Source organism: Triticum aestivum, chromosome 7B (assembly GCF_018294505.1).
Source record: "Triticum aestivum cultivar Chinese Spring chromosome 7B, IWGSC CS RefSeq v2.1, whole genome shotgun sequence".
Classification (NCBI taxonomy): Eukaryota; Viridiplantae; Streptophyta; class Magnoliopsida; order Poales; family Poaceae; genus Triticum; species Triticum aestivum.
Genome location: NC_057813.1, coordinates 273,838,647 through 273,855,674, shown reverse-complemented (window position 1 = coordinate 273,855,674; position 17,028 = coordinate 273,838,647).

The window sequence follows — 17,028 nt, the reverse complement described above, 5'->3', positions numbered from 1 at the left end:
AGAACATAGCTGTCGATACCCACTTTGATCGACACGGGATGGGCTATATGATCGTATTTGAATCTTAGCTTAACCCCTTTGGGACGGTTTACTGGTCGTATTCAAATTAGAAGCCTCATAATTTTTATCTGTTTTTATACAATCACAAGTATTTGAGTTGTCACAAATATCATATGTGTCGGCTCTTACAGAGTTGAGTTATCAACTTTACTGTCTGGGTCACATAAACCGGCAGTATCATTCAAAGGATCATAGGGATCTTGTGATCTACTTGTGTGCAGGATAAGACTATATTTGGGTGGTTACCCGCCCTGGCTTTTGATATTAAGTCGCCAGGGCATATGTTATTTAAACTCTGTGCAGGATCTAGAGAGCTATGGCTTACATAAATGATCAAGTTCAAGCCCATCATCAAAGATTGAAATTGATGTCTCAAAAGGGTTATTAATTCTTGATTTTCTCAAAGGCTATATGCCACCGGGTTACAATGAATGCTCATCGGCCAAAAGCCGCCAGGTATTTAAACTCCGGATTTACTTGTCAACCGATGAGGTATTCAAATCTTTAATAGCCAAAACTGGCTGGATTTTCATGATGATATTGAATGATTGAGGTTTTCATACTGGATTGTATTGTTCAAATCTTAAATAGCCAACATGGCTGGATTTCTATTGTGATTATCAATAACCAGTGTTATGATTGAGGTTTTCAAAGTCGCTTCAGCGCAATGGCTATTATTTTATCAATGGATATGATTTATTCTACAATGAAAGGAATAGTCCCGAGTCGCTGCAGGCTTACGACCCGGCACTTGAGGGCTACATTATTCAAATCGAGATTACATCGAATATACAAGTCCCATGTCACTGCCAGCATGCACCATGGCACTTGGGGGCTAATGCAAAGTTATTTTTTGCTCAACTTATTGAAGACCCGACTCATCACATTTTAAATGAGCCGGCCCTTGGGGGCTACCAATTTCTCCTATCAACAATTCAAGGTACACAAATTTTCATCTATTATTGAAGAGATCCACTGCTCAGTTGGTAAAGCACAAAGCTCTCAACCTTGTGGACGTGGGTTCACGCCCCATGATGGGGGTTACATTATATGATGTTCTTTTCAAAGAAGTATATATAAAGTACCAGCTGAATATTATCTTACTGAGCCGGCCCTTGGGGGCTACACATGGCTGTTCAAATCTACATGATCATATTTATAAAGTCCCTGCTCATTATTGCACAATGACCCGGGCCTTGGGGGCTACACTGGTTGAAGTTTTTATGAGCATAAGGCAATTTCAAGTCCCAGGTTGCTGCAAGCATGACAACCCGGCACTTTGGGGCTACGGGTAATATGGATATAAGGGAGAAATATCTTCCAATTTTTTAGTTTTGAGCAAACCAGATTGACCAGGCATCACCAATCATTATGACCCGGTGTTTGCAACAATCATAACCCAGCATCATCAACAATCATGAACCGGCATTGGCAACAACCATGAACCGGCATTGGAAACAATCATGACCAGGAATTATCAGTTTTTATAACCCGGAGATTTTGGAAATTATAACTCGGCAAGATCTATACCTTTAGGCCGGTTGAAATCAGATGAGTATTTCAAGACCTATAATTTTAAGCCGGCGCTTTGGAAGCCAACTCAGGTGGATTATTTGTTTACAATATTTCTTCTACAAGCAAATTGATTGTGAAGCTGGTCTATTGACCCGGATTTTCTAGAAGAAGGAAATGACAAGGACTTAAGGATGTTCAGGTGCCGGTTTACAAGAATTCTTAACCCGGAGCACAACTTGTCAAATTTGTTCTTGTGTCTATTTTGCAGCATAAGTTTACCATGGATAAATCCAAGCTAAACTTGGGGGCTAATGTTGGGGATATACCCCGCGGTGTAACCCTGCCGGAAGTATAACCCGGCCGGACTTGGCGACTCACTAATGACCCGCCCTGACTGGACGACACACTAAGTGACCCGCCCGATCCTGGAAACTTATGGGTGACCTGGCAAGCGGATCAGAGGAGCGACAAGACCCGGGGGCCTAGGAGGCTCAAGGCCCAGAAGGCCGGCTTACGTTATGATAGGTCGGCTTAAGAGGAAAGGCGTGAGGAGTATCTCCCTTACAAGGAATCAAGACCTGGACTTGAATCCGGCTTGTAGTACAAGATAGGCTAGTCCTACTAGGACTCCACATGTAACCCGCCCCTCTAACTTATATAAGGAGGGGCAGGGCTCCCCAAAGAGGGACAAGCAACAAGAAACAATATCTAGGGCTAGACACAAAGGGGGAGCCGGCTTACGGCGACTCCTCTCATGAGCATAATGAGACCTAGCCACAAACAACATGTAGGGTTATTACCGGATGATGTTTCCCGGGGCCCGAAGCTGTCTAAATCCTTGTCTTGTGTGTTGCGTCTCTCGTCCCGATCAACCCCTCTCAAGCTACCACATAGATGCGTTGGCCTCGCGACTAAGTCCTGACACTAAGGACATCTGACGTGTTATTTCCACGACAGGACTCTTCCCAAACCACCGTATAAACCCACTCCAAAGAAGAGGGGTATCTTATATCTCAGTCCAGAAGATATGCAAGAGGAAAACAAATCTATGAAGGAAAACGGTATTAAAGCAGAGGATGTTAAAAGTTTACCTCCTATTGAATAAATACATGGGCTTGATACTTCGCCACCAAATGTGGTAGAGGTAAACTCTTTAATGAAATTTGATGAAAGGGACAATCCTTATAATATGCATCCTAGCCAATGCCTTTATGAGTTTGATAATTACATTAGAAAGCAAGATCACTTCAATGAAAATGTTATGAAAAAATTGAAATACAATTTTGATATGATTGCTCATTTGAGTGACTTGTTATTTAGAATTACCAATGATGCTAGAGCTGTAGGAAAACATGCCTCTATGGTTCATACCCAGTTAGAGTTGCTAATTCTCAAAAGGAAGTGCTTGATGAAATGAACAATAATATCAATGATCATCTTGTTAGAGTAATGACTAGAGGAGGTAGAATGACTTAGGAGCCACTTTATCCTGAAGGTCACCCTAAAAGAATTGAACAAGACTCTCAAAGAATTAAACTGATGCACCTAGTCCTTCTAGAAAGAAAAAGAAAAAGAAAAATGATAGGACTTTGCATGCCTCTAGTGAACCTCAGAAAGAGAAACCTCCTGATAATAATGATGTTTCTATTTCTGATGCTTAAACTCAATCTGGTAATGAACATTCACCTAGTGATGATGAAATAGATAATGATGATGTGCATGAAGATACCCAACAATACAATGATAAACAACCAGATAATGATGTTGAAATAGAACCAGCTGTTAATCTTGATAACCCACAACCTAAAAATAAAAGATATGATAAAAGAGACTTTGTTGCTAGAAAACATGGAAGAGAAAGAGAACCATGGGTTCAAAAACCCATGACCTTTCCACCTAAATCAACTAAGAAAAAAGATGATGAAGAATTTGAACGCTTTGCTGAAATGCTTAGGCCAGTCTTTTTGCACACTCGCTTAACTGATACTTTAAAGATGGCCCCGTATGCAAAATATCTGGAAGACATCATCTCTAATAAAAGGAAAATACATGAAGCTAAAATCTCCACCATGCTTGCTAACTATTCTTTTAATGATGGAATTCCTAAAAAACTTGGAGATCCGGGAATACTAACTATACCTTGCTCCATCAAATGAAATTATGTCAAAATCGCTTTGTGTGATTTAGGAGCTGGTGTTACTATTATGCCTTTCTCTTTGTATAAAAGACTTGACTTGAATAAACTCACATCTACTGAAATATCTTTGCAAATGGCTGACAAATCAACTGCCATGCCTATCGGTATTTCTGAGGATGTGCCCATTGTTGTTGCAAATGTTACTATCTTAATTGACTTTGTTATACTTGAGATGCCCGAGGACGAAAACATGTCGATTATCCTTGGCAGACCCTTTTTCAATACTGTAGGGGTTGTTATTGATTGCAATTAAAGCAAGATCACTTTTCATATCAATGGTAATGAACATACGGCGCACTTTCCAAAGAAACAATTCCAAGTGAATGGTATTAATGTTATTGAAAAATCTTTGACACTCACTATTGGAAGCTTTCGACTACCTCTATCTATTGCCAAAAAGAAATATGAAATGCATATTGTTGGGGACATTCATATCCCTGTCGGGGTAACTTAGTGTTTTACGAAAGTGCTTCAGTTTCATGCTAATCAAAAGCGGTTGTTAATAAGACTTGATCAACATTATTAATGGATCATTTTTGAGAGGTATGAAGTTGATGCATTTAGTAAGCATAACCTTCTGCTCTCAACTTTTATTTTCTGTGTTTCTTAGTTAAATAAATAAAATGCCATGTTTTGTCTGTTTTCTGAATTTCTCGTGCAATAAAAAAATGACCCAAAAATAAAGGTTCTTAGAATGCCCTGAAAATTTAATATGATTATTTTATGATTATTTCTGAATTTTTAGTATGAATAACATCAGAGGGGGTGCACTAGGTGGGCACAACCCACCTGGGCGCGACAGCAACCCCAGGCGCGCCCTGGTGGGTTGTGGTCCCCACATGGGCACCCTCACTTACCTCTTTATCCCATGTTATCCCCTACCTCCAAAAAAAACTCACCATTGCTCTCTCTCTCTCTCATGTTCTTGCCCTCAAACCCGCGGATTTTGATATCTTTGCTCGAAGCTCCATTTTTGAAACTGTTTTGGAGGATTGCTACTTGGTATGTGACTCCTCCGTTGGTCCAATTAGTGTTTGCTTTGGTGGTTTATATTTTGAATAATTATCTACTCTTGGTGCTGCTGTAGATGAGATTGCATGTTAAATTCTTGGAGTTCTAAGTAGTTTGAATGCTCAATATAGCCTCTATGCATGCTTATGAGTAGTTGATATCAATCTTGTGAAGTTTTGTTCACAAAAAAATGTGTGGACTAAAAATTTCATAATTTTATCTATAGGAATAAGATGAGTTTCTTTAGGAGGTTTGCTTCCAAGAAGAACTCCAAGGGAGTCATTGGGTAATCAATGGATATTCACCTCCATACTTGGAGAATGGCGGAAGTGCGGCCGTGGGAATGGCTGCATAACCCCTTCATGGATGGAGCCGGAATCTGTCAAGAGTTCGCACAATTTGCTACCAATGCTGGCCTCACCAACTTCATCGCAGCAGCAACAGAGGAGGAGCCTCAGGAGTGGGACGCTCAGGTGCCCGCTCCCCAGCACTTCAACGTGGGACCGGATGGCTAATACGAGTGGTGATTACCAAGCTAGGCCAGAAGCCTAAGCTTGGGGGAGTACGTATTTCCACCCACATTACATTCATGTTCACACATTTCATTCCAGTTGTTGGTGTCCACACTTTTTCATTGTATCATACTTATTAGATTTATTTCTCTCGGTTTCTTTTTGTGTGTTTGAAAAACTTTGAGAAAATCCCAAAAAAATGTTTCTTGTTTCTTTTCGTTTTTTCTTTCTAGTTTAGCTAGCTGTATAATTAAAAGAAAACCTAAAAGGATTTCTTGATTCTTCTTCTTGCTTGTTGGGAGCTCTTCCGTGTAAATAGTTTTTCTCATTTTTGCTTTTCCTTCTTTAATTTGCTTTCTTCAAGAAAAACTAAAAACTCCAAAAATATTTCATTTTTTCTAAATTTCTTTTCAGTTTATTGAGTCATGAGACCACGATGAAAATGTTGACTGGCTCTCATATGCATTATGGTTGATCTAATAAAGAGCCAAAATTACCTTGTCTTCTCCTTTTGAATAAAATGTTTACAGATTCTAGCTTAGTCAATGGCACTTTTGCACTATTATTATTTTCATATCATTCGGTCATGCAAGTGAAAGGCAATAATGACGACATTTGGTGAACTGGTTGTGGCAGAGAGAAATGGGTGTGAACTTGACTTGTTCTGTTTTTGTAAATATGTTTAACCTATTATCCATGATTCAACATATTATGATAAAACATGTTTGCAATGACAATTAGAGATTATAGTTTCTCATGCCATGCTTAAGTAGCTAGGAGTGATCACAAACACGTAGCGTAGAGCTCAGGTAGGGTCCGTCCGCATGTGACGGTTTCGTGCTGTTTCTACCGCCTTCGTTGCGACTCTGTGCGCACCTCGTCGGCAGACCTTGTCGCTTGATCCCCATCTGCAATCACTAAATCCACAATATAGCTCCCAGATTTCTCGTTTCCCTGATCTCTTTCTCAGATCCGAGAACCCCCAGACTTGCCTCCGTGGCGACTTCCAGCGCGTGTCCGGCGACTGGTGTGCTGCCATCTCTTCCCTACCTCTTCTTCCTCTGATCTTCTCTCACTCCTCGGCTTCTTCCTGGATCCCATCCATCTTCCCAAATCCAAGTTGCCGCCCATCTTCGATCTCCTTTTCCTTATCTTTCTGTTCCTGGATTTGCATCACTGTTCCCGGTCAGATTCATCGCCGCTGTTTTTCTAAAGTTCAATTGATTTGATTGATGGCTGCTGTGCAAGTTTTCGTTTTTGGCGTTATGTTATTGCTTCCTCAATCCTTCCTCCTCCCAATCCTTCCCCTATCCTGATCTTGTTTACTTTTGATCTTTGCTTCCCTGGATTCCTTCCTCTCATCTCCACGCCATGTTCTCATCGTTCCCTAATCCTTTCGCCAATCTCCTGCTTCCTTCCCTGTTTTTCTGTTCCGCCTCTATTCTTCCCTAATCTGGCCCAATTTTGCCTTAGATTTTAGATCCTTTCTACACTGTCGCTACTCTTGTGTAGTCGTTATCCCCTTAGTTCGCACCCAGCTTGAGCCCTGTTACTTGTAGTGGTTTCCCTTAGCCCGACATCGCTCCTAGAATCTGAGTTTCCCTGCCGCCATTTCTCGCTCCCCTAGCTGAGCTTTCCCATCATATCGTTTTCCAATTACAAATTTTAGTCTGTGCGAACTGCTTCTAGTCAAGGAAAATGGGAGCATGTTCTTTGTTGCTATTCTGTGGACTGGCTGATGAAGCTAGTAGCGTGGAACTGCAGGGGGTTGGGAAATCCACGGGCTGTTCAAGGACTTCTCGATGTTCATAAACGGGAGGATCTGGATGTTCTTTTTTTATCCGAAACCAAGATGGATGAAAGGAGAATACAGAAGTTCCGGTGGGTGCTTGGTTTGCCAAACATGGAGGTCAAAAATTGTGAAGGTTAAAGTGGTGGACTAGCTTTGTTTTGGAAGAATGGAATTACTGTCAAAATTTTAAGCGTGTCACGCTTCTATATTGATGCTGAGGTCAACATGGATGAGGGTGTGTTATGGAGGTTTACAGGTTTCTATGGAGAACCACATGTTGACATGAAACCTTTGTCGTGGCATGCTCTCCATAGTTTGAAGCATAACAGTCCCCATCCGTGGATATGCATGGGAGATTTCAATGAAATTCTATTCAGCCATGAGAAACAAGGGGGGGCACCACCTATACAAGCTTCTATGGATCGTTTTCGCGATGCCCTCATTGACTGTGATCTTGAGGACCTAGGTTTTGAAGGAGATGTTTTCACCTGGCGAAATTATAATTATTGCCGGAAGAACTATATACGCGAACGTCTTGATCGAGCCGTGGGATCTCAAGCCTAGAGGGCCCCATTTCCCCTTTTCCGAGTCACCAACGGCATGCCAAGACATTCTGATCACCGGCCCATTATCGTGGATACTGGAAGTGAGCCGACCCGACAGGATATCCATCATACTTTTCGGTTTGAGGCCCAATGGCTCCAGGAAGATAATTGCGCACAACTAGTCGAAGGGGCATGGAATGAGGCATTCCTGAATGGAGCGGGTCACATTTCAGAGGCACTAGAAAATGTGGCTTCTTGCTTTACTGACTGGAACCGAAACGTGCTAGGTGATTTGGAGAAGAGAATTAAAAAAGCTAAAAAGGAACTAGACTCCTGCCTTCGTGCCCCAATCTCGGAGGCGCAATTAAGGCAAGAACAAATTATATGATACAGACTGGACCGCCTTGAGGAGCAGAAGGATACTTATTGGCGACAACATGCACATATTGATTGGCTTAAAATGGGAGACCGCAACACAAGGTATTTCCATACATGTTGTTCTGAGAGGAAAAAAATAAATAGAATTCAGCGGTTGCAGAAAGAAGATGGTGTGTGGGTGGAATCTGATCGTGCTTTGAGGGAGTATATTACGGATTTTTTTCTCTGGTTTGTTTTCGTCCTTAGTATCTGCAGATATTGATAGGCTCCTGCAGCATGTCGAACCTCGAATTAGCCCAGCCATAAATGACTCCCTATGTGCCCCTTTCGATGTAGATGAGGTCTCTAAAGCCTTATCATGCATTGGAGATTTAAAGGCCCCTGGCCCGGATGGATTGCCTGCAATATTTTTTAAGCATTTCTGGGAGTTAGTTGGAGATCGAGTCAAGTTAGAGGTTCTCCAGGTTCTGAATGGAGGTGATATCCCAGAAGGCTGGAATGAAACCACAGTTGTGCTAATACCCAAAGTGAAGAATCCTACCCGTATCAAAGATTTGAGACCAATAAGCCTTTGTAATGTGTTGTACAAGCTAATATCCAAGGTGCTAGCAGCTAGAATGAAGGTTTTCTTAAATGAGATCATATCACCAAACCAAAGTGCTTTTGTTCCAGGGCGGTTGATCTCTGACAATGTCTTGCTAGCCTATGAAATGACTCACTATATCAAGCATAGGAGAGGGAGGAAAAATGGTTATATGGCAATCAAACTAGATATGAGTAAAGCCTATGACCGGGTTGAATGGAGGTTTTTGGAGATGATGCTTATTAAGCTTGGTTTTCATCAAAGTTGGGTTTCTTTGCTGATGAAGTGTGCTCGAACAGTGAAATACCGGTTTAATATCAATGGGGAACTCTCCGAGACCATCATCCCGCAGCGAGGCTTGCGCCAAGGTGACCCCCTTTCCCCCTACCTTTTTCTCATTTGTGCTGAAGGATTTTCGTCCCTTCTCCATGTGGCAGAGCAACAGGGGCTGATTGAAGGAATAAAAATATGTCCCTCGGCACCAGCAGTTTCCCATCTGCTTTTTGCAGATGATTCCCTTCTTCTGCTGAAGGCTAATAATAGTAACACAATAGAGTTACAAAGAATTCTGGATGCATATGAGGGTGGTTCAGGACAAATGATCAATAGAGATAAGAGCAGTATTTTGTTCAGTGCGAATTGTTCGCCAAGCTGCAAATCTCAACTGATGAACACCTTGCATCTTGCATCTGAAGGTCGAAATGAGCGATATCTTGGGCTTCCGGTTTATATTGGTCGTTCAAAAACTAGGGTCTTCCAGTATCTCAAAGAGAAAATCTGGCAAAGAATTAGAGGCTGGAAGGAGAAAATGCTTTCAAAAGCAGGAAAGGAAATCCTTATCAAGGCGGGTGGCACAGGCGATTCCCACCTACGCCATGGGATGTTTTGATCTCACCAAAACTCTTTGTGATGAGATCTCAACAATGATTTGCCGCTGCTGGTGGAGCCAGGTGGACAAGGAAAACAAGATGCATTGGATTGCTTGGGATAAGTTGGTAAAACCAAAGAAAGATGGGGGTCTAGGTTTCCGTGATTTGCACCTTTTTAACATTGCAATGTTAGCAAAGCAAGCATGGGGCATCCTTCAGGATCCATCATCACTTTGTGCTCGTGTGCTGGGTGCTCGCTATTTCCCCGACGAAAATATCCTAGCAGCCAAGCCAAAAGCGGGGATTTCCTACACTTGGTGAAGTATTTTAAAGGGGCGTGACCTGCTTAAGCAAGGCATTGTGTGGCGAGTTGGAAATGGTCAGAACATCAAGATCTGGGATGACCCATGGTTGCCGAGAGGAATTACTCGCCGACCCAGTTCGACTCGTGGCCAAAACCTTTTGGAGAATGTGGAGGACCTCATTAATCCGGTGACCGGTATGTGGGACATGGAACTTGTAAAGCAAACGTTCTGCACTGAAGACGCCAAAGTTGTACTTTCAATCCCAATTTTTGAAGGTTTTGAGGACTCCATAGCATGGCATCCTGAGCCAAAAGGGAATTTTACGGTGAAGTCCGCCTACAAGCTGAATCTGCAGCTGAGAGCAGAGGAGAATGGGGGAAACTGTTCTACCAGCACTGCAACAATTACGACAAGCCAGACCACTTCATGGTGGGGAAAATCTGGCACCTAAATGTCCCAAAGAAAATTGCAATGTTCCTTTGGAGATTTACACATAACAGCCTGCCAGTACGAACTAACATTAGACGCCGAGGCATGGACATCGATACGCTCTGTCCATGTTGTTGACGACTTGATGAAGATGGTGGCCATCTTTTTCTCAAATGCAAGTTTGCAAGGGCCTGCTGGCGTGCGGCAATCCTAGAAGAGCAGCGTCTCAAACTTGTAGCATGTTCCTCAGCTCAAGAAGTAATGGACTGCATCTTCCAGTTTGGGGACCAATTGGCTATGCAAGTAACCACCCTGTTATGGTGTATCTGGTCAGCAAGAAATAAATGCAATGCTGGTGAAAGTGCTCCCACGGCTGATGCGGTTGCAGCTAATTGCAGCCTACATATCCTTCAGTTTACTGAACACCTGAAGGGTGGGAACCAAACCAAAACAAACAGGAGGTGCAGGTGGTTACCGCCACCATCAAATTTCATTAAGATTAATTTGGATGGTGCTTACTCAGGCAACACACAAGAGGGAGGATGGGGTTTTTGTGCAAGAACTGAGGAAGGTTCAGTCTGGGGTGTAGGCATGGGCCGACTGACTCATCTTTCTGACGCTCTCCAAGCTGAAGCTTTTGCTTGTTTGCAGGCGATTCAATTTGCCCGAGATGCTGGAATGAGCCGGGTCATCTTTGAAACTGATGCTACAAATTTGAAGGATGCCCTGTGCAGCAATGCATATGATCTCTCACAGCACGGTACTATCTTTAGGAAGTCCAAGTATATGTTGTATACTAGTTTTATCAAGTACAAAGTTGTAGCTTGTGTCCGCGAATGTAATAGTGTTGCTCATAAATTAGTGGGTCAGGGTGCGTCTATGGAACCTGGTGCTCATATTTGTGGCATGGTACGGTTCCAGACTTTGTCATCTCTGATGTAGCCAGCGAGTATGTTGTGCTAGGTGGTTAATGGAATCTATGTTTCCCCAATCAAAAAAAAGTATCTAGGAGTGGATAATGATTTATCTTGGATGTCAACATTGTGTTAAAATGATTGTGATGTAGTATGATGATATGGTATCCTCCTTTGAATGTTTTGAGTGGCTTGACTTGGCACATGTTCATGCATGTAGTTGAATCAAATCAACATAGCCTCTAAAATATTTATGTCCATGGTGCTCATATCCTACTCATGCTAGACTCCAATGTTCATTATGCATCATGCATGTCCATGACCGTTTTTGCTCTCTAGCTGGTCGCTTCCCAACCTATTTGCTAGCCTTCGCCTGTACTAAGCGGAAATACGCTTGCGCATCAAAATCCTAAAACCCAATTTATTCCAGATGAGTCCACCATATCTACCTATATGCGGTATTACCCTGGCACTCTAAGTAAATTTGCATGTGCCACCTCTAAAAACTTCAAATAAATATTCGTTTTTGTGTGCCTGGATTGTTCATAGAGTGACAGGAGGTAGTCGGTATCTTCCATGCTAAGCGGGTTATTCTCATGATGAGTGTTTATTCACTCGTCCTTGTACGAGAGGGGCGGTAATAGAGGTTCCTAGTCCCGAACTCAAGTTGCAAATAATTAAACAAAACTCCCCCAGGAATGACGTTGGTATGGACGATACCTATGGATTCGGCTAGCCGTGGAGTGTGTTTTGTTGGTGGAGGGGGAGTAAACCTTTACTTTTATCACTTGGGAACCACCAATAATGTGTTCAGCATGGAAGTTATTGATAAATTTTGGTCGTGAAGTAAATAGGAAGGGTGCATTTCCCAAAGTTTCATTTATCTCTGTTTTAAAGCTTCGAGCTCTGGCACCGCTGGAAATCCCTGCTTCCCTCTACGAAGGGATTATCTATTTACTTTTATGTTGAGTAATCACCTTCTCAAATAAGCGTCAGATCTAAGAGCACTATTGTCATCCTCAGGCATTGTGTATAGTTAATGTTGAATGCATCATGACTCGATCTTTTCTACCATGAATTACAATGTCTAGTCGCTGCTTGAACATGGAGGTGCTTGCATTTATGTTTTGTGGTCTCAGAAAGGGCTAGCGAGATACCACTATTGTCATATTATATCATGGTTGTTTTGACAAAGTGTTGTCATTTGAGATATCTTATTATTGCTCTCTAGTTAATTATGCCATTGACATGAGTTAATATAATTTTAAGAGTTATTGTCGACATGGTTAGTCATAATCCTTGCTGAAAACATGGGTGCTACTTAAGCTTATTTATGTAAACAAGAGCAAAAGAGTTCGTAAAAGTTTTTTGTTTTCACTTTCAGTTTATTGATACGTCCATTTTGCATCATGCTTTTATATTGATATTTGTTGCATTATGGGCTATTATTACACATTATTGTACAATACTTATGCCTTTTCTCTCTTTTTTACAAGATTTACATAAAGAGGAAGAATGCTAGTAGCTGGAATTCTGGACCGGAAAGGAGCAAATCTGAGAGACCTATTCTGCACAACCCCAAAAGTCCTGAAAATTTACGGACAATTATTTTGGAATATATAAAAAATATTGGGTGAAGATAATACCAGGGGGACCCACCAGGTGGCCACAAGCCTAGGGGCGCGCCCCTAGGGCTTGTGGGCCCCCTGGCAGGCCTTCGGTGCCCATCTTCTGCTATATGATGTATTTTGACCTGGAAAAAAATTAGAAGGAAGCTTTCGAGGTGAAGAGCCGCCGTCTCGAGGCAGAACCTGGGCAGAAGCAATCTAGGGTACCGGCGGAGCTGTTCTGCCGGGGAAACTTCCTTTCGGTGGGGGAAATCGAAGCCATCGTCATCACCAACGATGCTCTCATCGAGAGGGGTCAATCTCCATCAACATCTTCACCAGAACCATCTCCTCTCAAACCCTAGTTCATCGCTTGTATCCGATCTTTGTCTCAAAACCTCAGATTGGTACTTGTGGGTTGCTAATAGTGTTGATTGCTCCTTGTAGTTGATGCTAGTTGGTTTATTCGTTGGAAAATCATATGTTCAGATCCTTAATGATATTCAATACCCCTCTGATCTTGAACATTAATATGCTTTGTGAGTATTATCGTTTGTTCCTGAGGAGATGGGAGAAGTCTTGTTATAAGTAATCATGTGAATTTGGTATTCGTTCGATATGTTGATGAGATGTATGTTGTCTTTCCTCTAGTGGTGTTATGTGAACATTGACTACATGACACTTCACCATGATTTGGGCCTCGGGGAAGGCATTGGGAAGTAATAAGTAGATGATGGGTTGCTAGAGTGATAGAAGCTTAAACCCTAGTTTATGTGTTGCTTCGTAAGGGGCTGATTTGGATCCACATGTTTCATGCTATGGTTAGATTTATCGTAATTCTTCTTTCATAGTTGCGGATGCTTGGGAGAGGGGTTAATCATAAGTGGGAGGCTTGTCCAAGTAAGGACAGCACCGAAGCACCGGTCCACCCACATAGCAAATTATCAAAGTAACGAACGCGAATCATATGAGCTGATGAAAACTAGCTTGACAATAATTCCCATGTGTCCTCGGGAGCGCTATTCTTTATATAAGAGTTTGTCCAGGCTTGTCCTTTTCTACAAAAAAGATTGGGCCACCTTGCTGCACCTTTGTTACATTTGTTACTTGGTACCCATTACTAATTATCTTATCACAAAACTATCTGTAACTGATAATTTCAGTGCTTGCAGAAATACCTTGCTGAAAACCGCTTGTCATTTCCTTAGGCTCCTCATTGGGTTCAACACTCTTACTTATTGAAAGGACTATGATAGATTGTAACATCCCAAACTTTCAATTTGGAATGTTTTACAATTATTAGCTAAGCATCTATGCATTTTTGTTTGAATTGAGTGGCATTTGGAAATTTCACAGGCATTTGAGTTTTATCTGACTTTGAATTCAACTTGGCATTTGAAATTTATTTCAAAAATCCCTCACAAATACTTGTTCAAAAGTATGAGAGGAGATAACAAGACACTCCAAAAAGTAAGAAGAAAACAATGCCAAAAGTTTTGAATTCAAATTTGTGTTTCATTTGGATTTTTTAGAAAAATGTTTTTATAAAGTATTTATTTAGCCTTTCAAAAATAGTTCATCTTGTAGGATTTGTTTTTCTGAATTTTTATATATATATATATATATATGTCCTATATAAAAATATTTTTATTTTCTCTCTTTATATTTTTCTTTTCTCTGTCTAATTCAAAAAAACTCAGCGCCTGGCCCCCAGCTGGTCCAACCACTACCAGGCCGCCAACCAGCTAGCGAGCAGGCGAGGCCAGCGCCCGCGTCCAACCCTAGCGCTAGCTAGCGCCGCCGCACCTCCCTGTCTCAGGTAACCCTCTCTCTCACTCGTTGACTCTCTCTCCCCTGACGCCTGGGCCCGTGCACCTCTTCTTCTTCCTCCCCACGTATAACCTAAGCGTTCATGCTCCCGGCGTCCCTTCGTTTCAAATTCCTAGAAATCATATCTCCAGCCCACCCCACATCCAAGGAACATGTCCTATAAATAGCCACGACCCTCCTCGACCGGTTCAGTCGAAAATACCTCGCCAAAAGCACCTCTAGACGACGCACTCGACATTCCAATCTCACCTCAAAAGCCGCAGTTCATCGTCACATTCCGACGTCAGTGAGCCATTCCGAGCCTTTTCCTTTTGTAGGTTGACTTCCCTCGATCCCTACCGTTGTTTTGATAAGGTCTCGTGCTCCCTCTCCATCCATAGAGGCCATCCCGACCACGTTGTCTTCACCAAAGCACCCGAAGTACACGAGCTTCAACGCTTGGTTTTGTCGCCGTTCGTCGTCGCCGACCCTCACTGACTCCACCATGACGAGCCACTCTCCACCGCATCGCCTAGACACCTCCGACGCCGCCCACGACCACCGGTGCCACCGCCTCACCGGACCAAAGCCACCCCAAGTACGTGCATCTTCTCTGTACGTGCACGAGCACCTATTCGCTTCAGTTGAAAATACATTTTGATTTTTTTAATTTAGATCGGTTAGATCGGTTTTTCTTCGGTTTAGTTCGAACCGGCCGCTTAGTTTTTTTATTTAGCCGTCGCTACTGAAATCCTTAGATGGCAGCCGCCCTCTTTGACACACACAACAAACACCCGTTCAGCCAATCAGAGAGCACCACTTGTCTCTGGCCGAAATTTGTTTGCTTTTTCAGGAATTTCCAAATTCAGATTCTATACCAATTCTTCTTTCTAGTATATATTTTAATCTATAGGTACGATTTAGTTGATTCTTTTTCCTATGGTTTCATAAAAATATCCTCTATCCAAGGAAACAAACAAAAAATATTTTTGAAAGTTTTAAAATTTGAATTCAAACTTTGTTAGGCCATAACTTGAGTTTCGTAACTCCGTTCTAGGTGATTCTTTTTCCAAATCGAAGCTTGTGACATGTACTTACTGTTAAAACCAAAACCATTTATTTCTTTGCTGTAAGAATTACGTTCTGTACAGAAACTTTATTTGGTTCTTGAAGTTTTATGAAGTCTTTTATTTGTTTTCTGTTTGGATCTTTGCTTGTATGCTTATGTATGTTATTGCTTGCTTATGCTAGATCATCCGCAGTGCGAAGCTTGCTACTACGAATCTTTAGAGTTCAACGAACGTCAGCAAGGCAAGTTCACACTCTGATCAGAATTTTCAATACCCAGTGTTTACTATGCATTAGTTTCACTCTCAAAGATTGCATGAGTAGGATTGGGAACATGTGGTTATGATTTATAGCTCATGTAGTAGGAACCTATAACCTTTGATCACCCCTGGAATATCCGTTATATCATATATTGCTTATCCATGCTCGTACACGGGGATTGGTATGTGTGATCCATGCAAGTTGCAAGAGATAATAATTTTGGGACAACATAAGGTGGCAACTTTAATACACATATGGGTGGATTCTTTGGGGATGTCGGATTTCGGGTTCCGCAAACCCTTGAGAGGTTCAAACTCTGGGGTGCGTGCGGAGATCTCAACCTACCCAGCCTGCTACTTGTGAAACCTAATAGCCTAGCGCGTCGAGCTCAAAGAGAAAGAGAGACACGATAGTTTATCCTGGTTCGGGCCACCTTGCGGTGTAATACCCTATTCCAGCTTTGTGGTGGATTGCCTCGAGGGGCTGAGGATGGACTAGTACAGTGGATGAACAACCTCAGGAGGTGAGGTGTTCTTGAGCTCAAGTGAGCTAGTGGGATGGTGAGGGTGGTATGGATTCGGTGGATCTGGATCGGTCCATCCCCTTCTATGGTGGTGGCTAGGTCCTATTTATAGTGGCCTTGGTCCTCTTCCCAAATGTTGGTGGGAAGGGATCCCACAATAGCCAGATTTGAAGGGAGACAACAAGTACATCCTATCCTGACTAAAGTGGTCTTGGCCTGCGAAAAGCCTCTGGCCATGACACTGTGGTGGGCTCGGCGATTACCTCTGTCCTACCGTCCTGGTGGTCTTGGTCTTGTTGCACCGAAACGGAAACCTTTGGCTGATTCCTCGGGACTCCACGCCTGCTGCTTGCCTCCTTTGCACCGAAGAGGAAACTGGTACACTGCGCCTGCTGGCACCCTCCTGACGCCCGCCTGGCCTTGGTGGTCATGGCTCGCATCAGCTGAGCCTCGTGAGGTGTACCTTGCATAGATATCTCCGCTCCTCGGGAGCCAGCCTAAGGAGGCCGATCCCCTGGGAGGTCTTGATGTCATCCGCCTCACAAGGCTTGGCCCCTCGCGAGGGTCTTGAGTTATTGATGCTAAAGTTGGGTCATACCAGGCCGTCAATGGAGCCGCGCAGTGGGCTGCAGGCAGGAAAGTCTGGGTAT